The sequence below is a fragment of the Lissotriton helveticus genome, chromosome 12, assembly GCF_964261635.1.
Source record: "Lissotriton helveticus chromosome 12, aLisHel1.1, whole genome shotgun sequence".
Classification (NCBI taxonomy): domain Eukaryota; kingdom Metazoa; phylum Chordata; class Amphibia; order Caudata; family Salamandridae; genus Lissotriton; species Lissotriton helveticus.
Window position 1 is genome coordinate 690,767,035 of NC_136073.1, and position 15,275 is coordinate 690,782,309.

Consider the following 15,275-nt stretch of genomic DNA (forward strand, 5'->3'; position numbering starts at 1 on the left):
AGTGAGGGAAGGAAACTGGGTAGCCATCTCTGAAAACAGGGGACAGAGACAAGGGGAAGAGAGCGGCAGCCCCCGGGACCGACTCCTCGATGGGTCCTCACTTGGCCAAGTATTTAAAGGGGCACCAAGGAAGCCTTCGCCGCGGGCGCTGGAGGGGCTCACGCCGTGCGGAGGAGACGCCAGCAGGTAGGAAGTGAGCATCTGCCGCTACTTTTATGTAACTGCTTTATGCTTTCAAATTGTTCATGCCCCTCCCCCAGTATTTACATCACGTTTACTCTGCTAGACTTTTACCGGAGTTTTAGGGAATATGGTTCACATGAAGATATTCTTAAAGGGAATAAGCGATGGCTTTGTTTCAGTTGTTGCAGTGCTGAGACTGGCTGCATGCAGTACCATCGACGCTGCATTTGTAAAGGAGGGCCAGGAGTGGACTCACCTGGGAGAGTTTGGCACTGCCGGCGCACACCCCTTGCACCGCGTGAACGGGATAAACCCGCTGCGTGCACGGTGTTACTTCGGGGCATGGACCCTGCCTGTCTGTCCTTCTAACCCGAACCCCCTCCTTTCCGTCTCAATGTCACATCGACCGTGACCCACAGGTGGGGAGTGGGACAGAGGGGTTCCAGACGTGACCCTTGAGACAAGAGCGGTGCTGTGAGTTAGTCTGTTGTTTACCAGAAAGGCGCAACCCACGGGCCCTTCTGTGGCACTGTGGGGGCTGCTTTTAGAGAGATGCGGGGTATTGGGAGGGCACACAGGGAACCTTGACATTAAAAAGAAACCTGCACCCCACCCGATAGTGGGTCTGAGCGAGCATTGCACGCTCTCTGTGAAACACACAGCCACTTATTTCCGGTCCAAAAACAGAAGGAGCCAGACGAGAAGTTCTCCTCACCACATCGGTGTGGCAGAGGTATGCCAGAAGCGGAAGTTCAAGCTGGTCATTCCGAGCTTCAGTTCAGCTCTTAAGAATCGAACCGGGGTGATGTTTGTGTTAGTTAAATGTCGTCTTTTGCGGTCATCGCTGTATCTGTTAAGCTGGCTGTACCTTGTAATGGATTAAACTGCACACATTCTTTATAGATGTTGAAAATATATGTTGAAAATATATCGTATGTTAGCGTTAGGTCGACAGAAAGAGCGTGCGGAATGAAGACTCTCTTTGGAATTCCAGTTAAACAGTTATAAATAGCGTGTGGAACCCATCTGGGATGCAGGTGTTTCAGAAATCCAGTGAATTGTTGTGGTGAAAAAAATCCCATTTTATTTCAGTTTCACGTTGAACTTGGTTATTTGCGATTCATGGTACCAATAGCCTGTTCTCAGGTGAACTTTTGATTACCTAGCAGCATGTTCATTATTCTTCACATTGTGCTGATAGAGCTCCAGTCAGGTAAACCATAGGTTGAAATGACACCCAGATGAAACGTTGGTAAAAGGTCAACTGGAATTTCCGCGAGGAGAACAGACCAAGTATTTTCTCTCCATCATCCCCAGCAGAGCAGAATCCGCGCTCTCTACCAAACGTAGCTCTTTTTGATTACAATCAACAATGTAATATGCATTTTTTTCTTTTTGTTTTTTGGGAAAACACATTTTATGGTAGCATTTTGTCCGAGCGAAGCTGTTGCCAGAATATTTTACATGAAGTACGTCTTGGTGTTTTTGGGTCTCGCTGGAAAACCATCCGTAAGGATGCATCCAGCTAGAGACCAGTAGCGATCACTTCAGGAGGAATGACGGACCAGAGGGTGCACTAGCATTTCCTCTCCTGGATTCGTCTGCGCGAACGCGCACGTCGCGTCCGCGTCCCGCGCCGTACACATTGACTCGCTCACACACACACCCCTATCCCACAGTCACACACACGCACTCCAAGACACATACACACACACACACGCACGCACACACGCGCACACGCGCACACACACACACACACATACACAGGCCGCCCCCGCCCGCCCGCCCGTACATGCTTCCCCCCTCCCCCCCGCCGCCCGCCCGCCGCAGCAGCTCAGCAACGCACACACCGGCTCTCCTCAGCTGCAGAGCCCGGCAGCAGGACTCGTCTTCCCTCATTAGGCACCGGGGCGCAGGGTAGGCTCCTGCCTGCTCCGGTGCACGGCTCCAATCGCGGCTCTTCCGTGGGAGGCGGGGTAGGCTCCCGCCCTCCTACTTCCTGTTTCCTGTTGTCGCGCCGGCCTGCCTGACTTCCTGGTCGCAGGCCGGCAGAGTAACGAGGATGTTTTGCGGTATTTATTTATTTAGTTAATTATGCATTTTTATATAGCGCAGACTTTACCCAAAGGCGGTATTTATTTATTTATGTATTTATGCATTTTTATATAGCGCACATGCGGAAAAGCAGGCGGCTTCCAATTCCAGCTTCAGGAGGGCTGTGTCGTGAACAAGACCTCTTGATGAAAGAGATGCTTGTCCAGCCCTATGTTGCATTCTACAAGGTATGCACTTTTTAAATTTTATTTTATGCATTTTTAAAAAGCGCGGACTTTACCCGAAGGTGTCAGAACACTGTACAATAGAACAAATTACGTTACATAGGAGAAACTGTTACAGAAATGGAACAAAGTTAGCAGGCCATAGAGTCAAAACAGCGCAGGCAAAAGGCACACATTATTGAACACAGAATGTACAAACAAAGATATGAGTATATATGACATTTACAAGGACTAAAGAACTAAAATATATCTGTTGCCGCCACCTCAGTGGAGTAAGCACACAATTTTGGATGTCCCCACTCTAAGTCAGGGCATTAATAAGAGGCTCGGAGGAGTTCTGGGAAGAGATGTTGATTTAGGCAGCAAGATTTGACCAGTAAATAAATTGGAACGGAAAATGTGAAATACGAAGCGGTCGCACTTCACTGGCAAAGCACTCCATCCCCACTGTTTACAAGAGGACTTCCAGATTGTCAGGTCATGTTTGAAATCGCTGATGCTTGTTCATGTTGTTTGTGTCCTGTACATGCTGTGGCTGGATGGTGGGTGAAACAGGGTGACATAACAAGGAGGTCCTTCCAGAGGCTGGCTGAACATGATTTTTGTAATGACGGCACTTTGTCATTTTTATTGAGTTTGATATGGAGACTTAAGATGCCTCTTCATTAAACCCCACTTTAATAAGCATTACTAACCTGCCTCCCCATCAACAGCCCCCATACAATTTGTATACTGTCGTTTTGAAATCTTTTAAAGTCAGGGAAGGCTGTAATTATCTTTGCTTTTAATTTGTATTCTATAATCCGTTACTGTAATGGTTGCATTGATGAGTTTTATTTAGTTTGATAGCAGTAAGGACCTTCACAGTTTTTAGGTCTCGCTGGTCCCCCGAGGTCCTTCTTCCTCAGCAATTGCCTGCTCTCTGTCCCCTGGATTCTACACTCCAGAACAAGATGCTGAGTTGTTAAGATACAACAGAATCATAACAAACAATTGGAACACAAGAGGGGAAGGGTGGGCCTAACTAATAGTACTCTCGCTAGCGGCTTAGATAATCCTTTTATGTTACCTTAGACTTTCACATTACCGTGTCATATCAAGTGTGTGATATGTGCGCATGACCAGACTGTGTGTGGATCTGTTCTTGTATTTTCATCATAATAAAATACAATGAACATAATCTACACAAAAGTTATTTACAAAAGTTTAAGCTATTGCCATTATAATTTACAATAACCTTTTTTACGTATTAATTATTAAATTACAAGCCATTGTTATTTGTAATATCAATACATCTAAGTCCTGTAAATACAACACATATTGCGTTACAAATGCTATAGGTGTCTCATTTGCGAAAGTTAAAACTATTGGCATTGTAAATGACAAAGCTATTAATTTAGCTATTTTCAAAACCAACACGTAAATAAAAAAAAGGTCATTTACAATACCAATAGCTCAAACTTTCCTAGTGCGAGACCTATTGCATTGCAAATGCTTGTTCTCTATGTATGTCTATAGGACATTGCTTTTCTATGTACCGGAGACTCCCGTCTCGACGACGGGGAATGATTCAGGCATGTGAATCTATGAAAGACACCCATAATACTGGATAATACCTTGTTTCCAGAACAGGCATTTTCGAACATGGGATATATAAATGGTCCTTACTAAAAGGTGTATTTCAATGTCCTGAGCTTAAACATATCAAATTCGAATGTCCTATCAGGTTCCTGGGGTCAGATAAGATTATGGAAGGTAATCCTCAGCCTGCCCATTTTGCCCTATGAGAACTGATAGCTTCACAATAGTAAACAGTGAAATGGAGGGTAACTCGCTAATAGAACATGCTACACAGACCTAGGCATTATGGTTATCCCAATGTATACAGTCATCTTTACACAGGGAGCATTCGCGCTGTGTCACTGATTAGCAGTGGTACAGCGCCAAGAGGATCTAAATCCAGCCAACATAAAAGATAGGAAGCAAAAAGAGGAAGGGTGACCCACGCCAATGATGCCAGGTCTAACACGGATCCATTGGGAACCCTGACCTGCAAGCATTCATATCCTCCATCGCTGGCACCAGAAAAGTAGCCAGTGATGGATGCTGCATTTGATCTGCTGGTTCTTCTAGCTCCAATCCTACCGGTAACCGGAATGTTATTCTCTCCTGACAAGTTAGTCTGGATTCTGATTATTTTCTTCTCAAAAGCGTCACTCAGTCAGGAGCACAGGGACTGACTAGGTTTCCAGCAGGGGGAGGGGAGGGACATAACTTTAGGATCAGTAAAATTAGCTACAATTTTAGAAATCTCCCTCACATCATTATTAGTCTCCTTAATGCAATGGGAGTAGAAGGTGCTATGAGTCCTCTTATGGTTTTCATTTTTTTTTTTTTTTTTTTTAAATATCCTTTATCAGAAACACAGGAGAAGCAGAGCATGTATTTTACAACATATATAGCATTACATCTCTGGGATGTCTGTCACGTTTACGGGGCGTATCACCCAATGCAGTGGTTCATCGCTTCATATTTCACAGCTATTGTTCTCCATCACAATTATTCCAGGACATGTTAGCGCTACAAAGGATATAACATTCTGAATTAAACAGTGAGGGAAGGAGGGAAGGAGAGGGTACATAGGAGTAAGGGGGGGGACTGGGGAGGGTCGGTTATGGTCACCGGATGGGAGGCGGCTAAGCGTGCAGCTAGTCAGGGGTGCGTCAACGCGGGGGGTCGTGTGGGTGTCGCTCACAATGGACCAAGGGAGTGAGCATGGCTGTTGGGGGGGGCAATGTGCCTGTTGTGGTATTTATGTCTAGTGAGGGGGGTGCTGGGGGAAGCAGCATCAAGGCTGTCCGCACGGTGCAGCGGCAGGGGGTGCGCCGGTGGCACCATCCGGGTGTTCGGCCTCTGTAGGGTTCTGCGTTAGACGGCATTCCTTATGAAAGGAATTGAGCATTCCATCCCAGAGCACCGCTATCGGAAACTGTCGGAGGCCTGCCGTTTCCTCGTTATGAAGGGTGGTGCTTTCCGCCTTCGCCCAGGTGTCTAGAGATGTATGCCAGTGTGCCGATAATGGTGGGGTGAGTCGTTTCCAGTGTTTCGTGATCAATCTTTTTGCCGTGAGTAGGCCAAGGTCCCAGAAACGAGAGGGGACTTTATTCAATGGGGTCCGCTGATAGAGGCCCAGTATGCATGCCTCCCACGTGTGCGGTATTGCCATGGCTGTGCATTTGCCTAGCGTTCTCAGTACCGCCCCCCCAGTATGTCCGAATCTGTGGGCACTGCCATAGCATGTGTAGTAGATCTGCCCCTTCCAGTGCACATCTTGGGCAGCTGGCTGCAGCTCCCGAGAAGTATTGGTTAATTTTATTGGGGGAGAGGTACGCTCTATGCAGAATGTAGAACTGAATCAGTTTGAAGCGTGCGTTTCGGAGAACGTGTCTGGGGCCCAGCAGTATCATTTTCCACTCCTTATCTGACCAGTTCCTCCCCCTGTCAGTTGCCCATTTGTCACGGAGCGGTTGCAACGAGTGCTGCGTATGTGACAACAGCGCTTGATGAAGCCAGTGCACCACGTGTGTACCGTTTCCCATGACATGGAGGCTCTGAATCAATTGATGTGTTGGTAGTTCTGTAGTGATGCTGCCCCACCGCTGTCCTCTTATGGTTTTCATGATAGAATTTCAGGCCTAATTTATAAGTGGCTTTATCAGGGTTCAGATATGAGCACCGCAACACTCTTTTTAATTTCTTGCACGCTGCTCTTTCATAAGCTAATCCCTTCATGAACCAGCGCACTGAAAGAGTCTTTTGTACCCTTTCTTGAGGCCGAAGTGGGGCTACAAGATCAGCCACCCTGTTTTCATATTGTGGCAGGGCGGGGCACTTTCAAACAATAAGATGTTCAATAGGTATGTTCAATCAGTATGTTCAATATCTGTGAATTTGGTGCCTGATTTTTCACGATGGTCAATGGTCTAATTTTAGGTAAATTGATGTCTACGATCTAAGATCTTGATTCATCTGTCATGATCTTGTATGCAAACTTTCAGTAGGCAATTCATACAATTCTTGTTACAAAGGAGGTACCAGACAAACAATGTGAGCTGTATTGCAGTTGGATTACATTTCACGTTTTTGATTTAGCATGGTTTGAGGCCTGGCACTTGGACATTATTTACACTTGTTGAATCCCAACTCATAGACAAAACATCCACTGCAGGTGTAGAAGCTCTTTGCATTATGGGTCTTAAAGGTCTCCGTTCTAAAAGACTGTTTTGTTTTGTAATCAGAGAATCTCAGAAATGATGTGCTATTAGGAAATCGCTTCAATGTGCTAGCAGCTTTGCCATGAAGATCTTTACTCAGAGTGGCATTCAACTATAATATAGATCATCATTTATTCAAAATCCTTTAGAGATGATGGTGCACTTCAGAGAAGGCATTGATGAAACCAATAACCTTACCCATAATCGGTTGTGTGGGTTTGGGACCGAGCAGGGATTTCCGCAAAGTCTCTACATAGATGCAGCACGGCTGTAAATTTGGTGACAGTGTAGCCCCTTCTTTTGAAGCGGTCTACTGCTCCCGAGGATTCTTTACGAAAGGCTTTATTTTCAGAGCGGATTACACCTTTTGGAACGTTTGGGATATAATGAGGTAGACTGTTCCTCGTAGTGTGTAAAATAGAATTTCAATGTTATCCAAGACAGTAAAATGCTCCCAAGATGTCGCTCTTATTCAGCTGCAGGACTACACCATGACAAGTACAAGTGACTGCTGATCTCGAAGTGACCTGACCACCTTATCACTTTCATTTTCCAGGTAACCCACATATACCCCACAGGGACCTGAATGTTCTTCTCATACAGGAACTAGAGACTTAACAAGCACCACCATAACTCAAGTCCCATGATATTGAAATATGGACCCGAAGCCTAAATTCTAACTTTTACATTTGTCATACCACAGACATGATCTCTGTGTAAAGGCCGATTGGAAAACGGATACAATCACCGACCCTTTCTATTAGTCAACTTCACTTAAACAATCATGTCATGGTTGGGTTTAGCTCCAGATACAATGTGATGTTGCCTCTTTCTCCTTTACACATCTCACACAATTTCATCCCACCTCCAGTTACACTTCAACAAAAGCGGATCCAACTTTGGCCCTGGAGCTTTGCACTTCAAACATGAAAAAAGTAAACACACTTGTAATGCCATTTGGAGTTGTACATTTATCCCACATTGTCACACACAATGTATTTCCTTCAAAACACTCACCTCAACTGCTCTCTTCACTTATGTAATTGACCACGAACATATTTGCCCACTCTGGTAATTCACTGGCTTGCGGAAAGTAGAATGCTGAATTATGGTGATCCACCCCTAAACTCAACTTTGATGGGGCTAGGGAGAGGTCCTTCCCAAAAGGTAGGCTTGCGGAGAAAGTACCAGCATCTGGATTCTGCTTCCTGAAGGGTGTGGAATGTAGTCATTCTTAAACTGAGAGGGAGGCAGTGGCAATATGAATTGTCAATCTGACACTTTAGTTTCTTCCTGTAGGGTGCACCTTTTATGTTGAAATGAGTATACAGACCTTCAGGGCAAATATTTCCGAGCACAGGGACAGCATGTGGCAATGTTACAATTAACTATTTGCCAGGATGAAAGAACAAAGCTGCCAATTGCTTGTAAGCATTCCATTAAAGGTTACTACAAAAGAGAATAAGAAGAGAAAGAAAAGTAAGAGTCCAGTATGAAAGAGTTGTGGAGAAAACAGAGTGGGAGAATATTGCAGAATTGGCAACATCTAGGTAGTATTTGGTCAAAGGGCCGTCACAGATTGAAAGTCTAGTGAGACAGTTTTGGAACATCAACAGGTTGTGTATACACAAGGTTGGTCTGAGATGGGGTTATGGGGAGGGGAGTAATGGGTTTCCCTGGAAGATCCAAGGGAGAATATTGCCAATCTGGCCCATGATGAATAGTTGGTAAAAGTCTCAACAAAGTCAGTTAGTGATCTGGGCTGGTGGGAGGGTGTGTTCAATACACAGAGAATGATTGTGTATTCTGCACGGCAGTGACAAAAGAAAGCGTGGAAGGCACAGTTGCCCCCAGTAGAGGTTCTGGAGTTGCCTTGGAGTGAATAGGGGTTTAGTCATCATCGGGCCCTTTGAGTTGCTGCAACCCATGGTAAGATATGTTTTGGTTTTATTTGATTATATTTTAAAGTCGATTGCCTCCACATATGTGAGTGCAGTTAACACCTGCATAGTAGAGTCATTGTTGAGAGATAAGATTGCTTGTTAAGGGATACCAAAGGCCACTTTTACAGAACAGAGAGTTCAATATCTGTCAGATGAAATGAGAACATTCTAAGGGAGTTTTGGGGTAAATCAAAACAAGACAGCATATTACTCTTCACAATCCAATGGGGTTAAAATAGAGGGCAAATAGGTTGGTGGATACATGCGTGCATAAAAGTTCTTTAAAGGTTGGTGAATACATGTGGGCAGAAAAATTCATTATAGGGTGGTGAATACATGCGTGCAGAAAAGTTCTTTATTGTTTGGTGGATACATGTGTGCAGAAAAGTTCTTTATAGTTTGGTGGATACATGTGTGCAGAAAAGTTCTTTATAGGTTGGTGAATACATGTGTGCAGAAAAGTGCTTTATACGTTGGTGGATACATGTGTGCAGAAAAGTTCTTTAGAGGTTGGTGGATACATGTGTGCAGAAAAGTTTTTTATAGGGTGGTGAATAAATGCGTGCAGACAAGTTCTTTGAGGGAGAGGCTGCGTTAGACAATTTGGGCACTCCAAAAACCCCCTAAAGGGTTACGGGTTAAACACTTCTGCTTGTTTGAAAGCCAGAATTCTGGGGCCAAAGAGAAATCCGCATTGGTTAAAGTGTGAAAGAAGGTGGATGGAAGTGCGGGAGAGCTACAGCAAGCATCAAGAGACATCAGGAGAGGCCTAAATATTTTGTATGACAGACATTTCAAAAAGAAAAACCAGAGCCCTAGTGGAAGGTTGCTGACAAGGTTTATGTGACAAACCTGGATTGATGGATTTGGAATTTGGTCAATTACTATTGAGGGGATGAGAAGGAATAAGGGTGGATTGATGAATTGACTTCTGGGGAGTTTTGAAGCATTTTGTGGTTGTTTAAGGCAGAAGGTCATGGGTGGGGCGAGGTCAAATCAGTGTACGAGCAAAGAATGTGAGAGAAAGAGAAGAAGCTAGGGTGGATTAAAGTATGTTGTGCCCTGATTTTTCCCGTTGGTTGGCTATGCATGTTGGTTTATGGTAAATTTGTATATAGCTCCGTTTTATGTAATGGCTATTTGCATTTTTATTTTGATGTCCTTCTCGACAGCTACTCTTCACGTTAGAACTATATGTATTTCTGTATTTTAATGTAATTCTTCATGTTTTTAAACTGCATTGTAGAGTATTTATTTATTTATTTATAAAGTTTTATATAGCGCAAACTTGACCCAAGAGGGTATCATAGCGCTTTACATTTAGGATCGTTGTGTTATAAGTACTAATGCCTGTTCACTTCCTTTCACTACCTCACCCTGTAGGTTATTGTTGTCTAACCTGTAACCCACACACTGGAATGCTCTGTGAGCTTAAGCATTTCATCTCCCACTCCTCTGTGTTCCACTAGACCCTACAGTGCAACGACATGTGATGCAATAACAGAAGCACTCTGGTCATCAAGCATGACACCAAACACTTCTCACAAACACCACACTACAAACCAGTGCCCTGGTTATATATACACACACTTAAAAACAGTGCTTTTAGCCAGCCCTCTATATACTGTTCGGTCATTCACGGATTTTCCTCACCCAATACAGAATGAAGGATGGAGCAGTGGATCAGCCCACTTCACCCTCTGGCTAACTTCACTATGAGAGACAGTATTCTGCTCTTTTACAGGAAGCACATCCACACACAAAGTAGTTCCCTTCAGTACCACAAGCTACTATGGCAATGTGTGCTTTTTGAGACTAAAAATACTTTTGCCTTAGCTAATGTTTATTTTTTATGTTGGTGACCGTCCCCCCTCCCCTTGCCCCCACTAGCAATAAAGTTGTATAAAAACATGGAAAAATAAAACAAGGCTTGGCAAAGATAAAAGGCTGGTGACTAGCACCATATCTATTTGCTTTGCCAATGCTTTTTTACAATAAGTCCCAGAAAATTTCAGTAATTGAAGCATATGACCCGTTTTCACTGATGGAGACAAGAATTCATGTGTTCCAGCTGAGGATTTGTTACCAACCCTTATCATAAAGAAATGTAATTAACACACGATACTATATGTAAAAGTTGTGTTGTATTTCCTTGGTTACTCACAGCCTGTGCTTTCTAGCTTGATGAGCGCTGTTAATGAAGTCAATCTGTGCCCCTCGCTCCATTAAATTGCAGTCCTATTTCTATGTTGTAAAAGGTGTTTTTAGGTCGAAAACTAGCGTCAGACTGCGCACATGCGCAGTCTCGCTGGCGAGATCTTATGATCTGAGGAGCTTTCTCTAGCGTGCTTTAAGCCCCGCCCCTCTTTCCCATTGGCTGGCGTCACCGTTTATGCTAAACGGTGGCTGGCCATTGAAAAAAAACTTGTGGCGACGCACAGTTTTCTCTTTTTCGTCCGTCCCACTTGGACAGACTTCCCTGACTTCCTTCTGCTGCAAAAGCTTTGTTATCTTTATGGGGGTGAAACAGATGGCCCCATAAAGATAATAATAAACCTTTTGCGGCAGAAGGAAGTCAGGCCGAGGCCGTTCAAGTGGGACGGCAGAAAACAGAAAAGTCTACGTCGTGGCGAGCTACTTTGGGTATAAATGCGGCACCCGCGCCCGGTGACCACTTTAAACAAAGCAGCATTCTATAGGAGCGTGTACGGCTCCTCTTACCTTCTGTCAGATTACTCCCCCCCCCTTTTTTGGGTTATGTGTAGGAATGCACGGTGGCAGAGAAGCGAGGGGCGGGTAGCAGCGCATCAGGTCCGACACTTGATGGCTCCCCCCCTTTTCCGGGTTATGTGTAGGAATGCAGGGTGGCAGAGAAGCGAGGAGTGGGTAGCGGCGCATCGGGTCCGACCCTTGAGGGGGATGAACCGCACGAAGGGATCGGCCACAGCTGACTGCAGAAAGCTGGCGCGACTTTGGGCAGTGGGGGTGGCCCCCCTGCCTTCAGCGACGTGCGCGAGTGGGCCTGCAGCCGGCGACCGGACTTTACGTGGCTGCTCTGGTTTTACTTTCCCTACCCCCAGGGGATCCTTGCCAAGCAACGGGACACAGAATCCCTCTGGCTCCTCGTCCATTTCCCCCACCAGCCTCCATTGCACAGCCCGTACTGTGGCAGACCCCGCCCCCTAATGAGGGTTCCAGCTTCAACACTGCAAGGGGCAGGAGGCGGCTCAGTAGGACCGGGCTTTAGGGTCAGAACAACGGGGCGATAATCTATTCCAGATTGCGTTTCCCATTAAAGAGGGAGCGCGGGTCTGCGGCAGTCACACGATCCTTGGGCTGGCGTCGTTTTTCCTGGGTGAGTGCATCTTTTCGCATGAGTCCCGGTGGCCAGCGGCCCCAAGTCTGGGAATGTGTTTTCATGGGGAAGTGGCAGGGGGAGGGCTCTACGGCCGTGCACAGCCTTTGAGGTGATCAGGGGGCGATCACTTTCGTAAAGTAGTAGGAATCGTCAGGGTCTAGCGTCTGTTTGCGCCATCTGCTGTTAACCCTGCATACTGCACAGATGTCTTCATTGCTTGTAACCTTGCCCAGGAGGGCCACCGATGTAACAGAAAAGAACGTGTTACAATGGCCATTTTTAGAGGAAGAGTCGGGAGCACAATAGGCGTGTGTGCACTTTCTTTCCACTCTACCAGGCAATTTGGCATCCTAGGCGCTTACAAAGAGGAGAGATACAGTGGAAATATGTCAGTTGTGCCAAGCGGGCCCTGCCCGTCTAGGACCCCCGGCTTCTGCCCGGTTGCATACCAGCAAGGCGTCCCCAGTTAATCAACTCATTTGCAGTGCCTCGCATGCCTAGTGCCGCATCATCAAGGGACAAGGAAAGGTAGGCTCGGCCTGCAGCCGCTTCCGGGTCCCCGTTGCTATGGCGTTTATATTGTCTTGCACCACAGCATCTCAGCGGCAGGCAGTGAGACAGACTTTGCATCTGGGGCCTGGGGCCGATCTGACCCCGAGCTCCAGCGCTCGTCACCGTCAGTGCCAGGACCAACAGCGAGCAATAGTAGTCAAGTCCAGTTAGTGGTGGCCCCACTAATCATGCGCACATTCACATCCAGTAACATAGCCCACCCAGGTCTCGGTGATTATGGTCCACATGTGTTGGACCTGGGCCGTATATGACCCCGAGCCCCATCAACTCTACTTCCTGCTTCCGCCTTACCTGGGTACAGTCCGATGCGCCCTCTGCATTCAGGAAATCCAATCGGTAGACGCCGCTACTGGACTGGGCCCCACAGGTCCAAGCACGGCGTCCACCACTGGGCCCGCCGGCCACCGGCATGTCTCAGTGGCATGGCTATGCCCCCCCCAGGCACGAGGGCCCCAGCACTCTTGCTGTGGCACACAGTCTGGCCCAAGTTCGACACAGCAACAGGCTTCTCTCACCGCAGTGTTCAGGCAGTGCCACCACCTCCGAGCCCCAGGGCGGGGCTAGCCAGCACCCCTCTGCAGCCTCCTTCACGTCCGTTAGTCCAGCAGCGGCCCAGTACGTCTGCACCTCGGAGTCCCACCCTCAGCCGTCCGGGGCACCACTCATGGTGCAGACCTCCCTGTTGTTCTGTTGGGCAGCGTTGCGTCCAGGTGGGTCCCCACTTGGTCTCAGCTGGCTCACACAAGTAAGCCGGTGATCCACATGTTTGCTGCAGGCATGGTAGCTAGTCTTGGGCTCCAGCAGGCGTTGCAGCCCTGGCGTCATGTGTGCAGTTCCGGGCCCAGCAGCACCCTCGGGCACTCACCTGCTGCCGCCACTGCCGCGGTGCAGCGTATAGACATAATACTCAACGAGAAACAAATGTAAAGAGTTTATGTACTCTTCAACACAGGTTCTAATCAATGGGTTCAAATTGACCTTTACTTGCCTTGCCCGACTCTGGTTGCCATTTTTAATGCTAACGGTACTGCTCATTCCACCCCTTTTGTGCCTATGGTCAAGCCATCCTCACGGACATGAAGATCAAAGTCTCCACATTGACTCTTGGGTGCTTCACCATTTACAAAGAGGAGAGATGCGGTGGATATATGTGCCTCAACTCATCCAAGGGGCCTTGTGGTGCATTATTAACTGCTTCTTGCTGCCGCCAGCACACACACGCTTCAGGTGTCATCAAGATGGCCCCGACCGTTTTCACAATATAAGCTAACCCCGAGGCAGCTACTTTCCCGTTTGCAAACTCGAAGTGCCCTGTGTTGAAATGTGCTTTTTAATGTTCAGAATGTCTACGCCTCTGCTCTTTCCTTCAGCATCTTCCATGCTGTCCTTGATTTCGTCTCTGCGGCCTCGTGCTTCACTTGCATCTGGGATACGCAATTACTGCTTTTACTATAACCTATTGGGAAGTACTTTATAATTATAATAGGCAACGTCTATTATTATTTTTTTAAGAAAAAATATTAAATATTGTTTTATTTACCGTGCTTAAATCCAGTCAGCAGTTTAAATGATGGCTAAAAGTTGTACTTTGTGACAAAGTGTAGCTTTCTATTAAATCATAGGGTTGCCAGTTTTCCTTGCCACGTAAAAAAAAACCTCTGTAACATCGCAGGAAATATAGCTTCACGTGTGTACTGCATCGAGGCGCCCTTCCTTATAGTTTCCATTGTTCCTGCAATGGAGATTTACAGGACCCAAGCAAGGGGACTTTTCGGGCCGGTTTTAGAATTGTGGGACATCTGACAAAAAGATGCAGATGTTCCATCCACCCTATTTGAAGTGTATATAGACACTATATAGAGTAAAAAGGACATTCAGGCTTTTTTGTGAATCTTCTAGATCCGCTAAATTTACCCTTAGCGTCTCATTTACTGTTGGACTGAACTATAACAGATGTCTACAAATGGCAAATGTGTCCCCCCCCTACTACTCTTCAGTTCCACCTTTCAAATGGTGGGAGGGGAATGCTGTGCTCCCTATTGTGCAACCACCAGTCCTTGGAAAAACCATCAATTTAATAATTCAGTCAGCTGACATAACTTATCTAAGGTGGCCCTTCTGATGCCATGCCAGCTTTTTGCATGAGCAAGTCTGCCATGCACACCCTGCCAGCACAAAACAAGACAATTGGGCCAGGTACATTGCCTGTTTATTTTCTGAAAACAGACCTTCTGAGAACAACCATTAAAAATGCAATATGTCTCGCCTTTCATTAAGTTAAAGCCATTTGCTTTGCTATACAATACTATCAGCAAAGCAAATGGCTTTAACTTAATCAAAGGCGAGACCTGTTGCATTTCCAATGCTTGTTTTTTATCTGGTCAGCATGGTTGCCCGTTCGCTGCAGCGCCTCATCGGGGTTTACAATACATTCCTTCGGCACGAAGTCCTAATGGCGGCTTTGCTAAAGCTGCCTGCCAATCGAATGCCCTCTGGTGGTCATGGCAATGAGAGCACATCCGGTTATAGGCAGGGGACCAGCAGAGATGAGCTGAGGTTACGGTGGCTTCAGCTCACATTGGGGAAAAGCAGGTATGAAAAGGCCCTCCCTTGCTGGGAGGTAATCTGAATAAAGGCCACTTTGGAGACTGACACGAACAAGCAA

At 46.4% G+C, this 15,275-nt stretch overlaps 1 protein-coding gene across 1 annotated transcript in view; it reads right to left on the reverse strand.

Moving 5' to 3' along the window:
• VAC14 (VAC14 component of PIKFYVE complex) overlaps positions 1-15,275 on the reverse strand; it is a 1,984,055-nt gene that overhangs the window by 836,628 nt on the left and 1,132,152 nt on the right. The window lies entirely within an intron of this gene.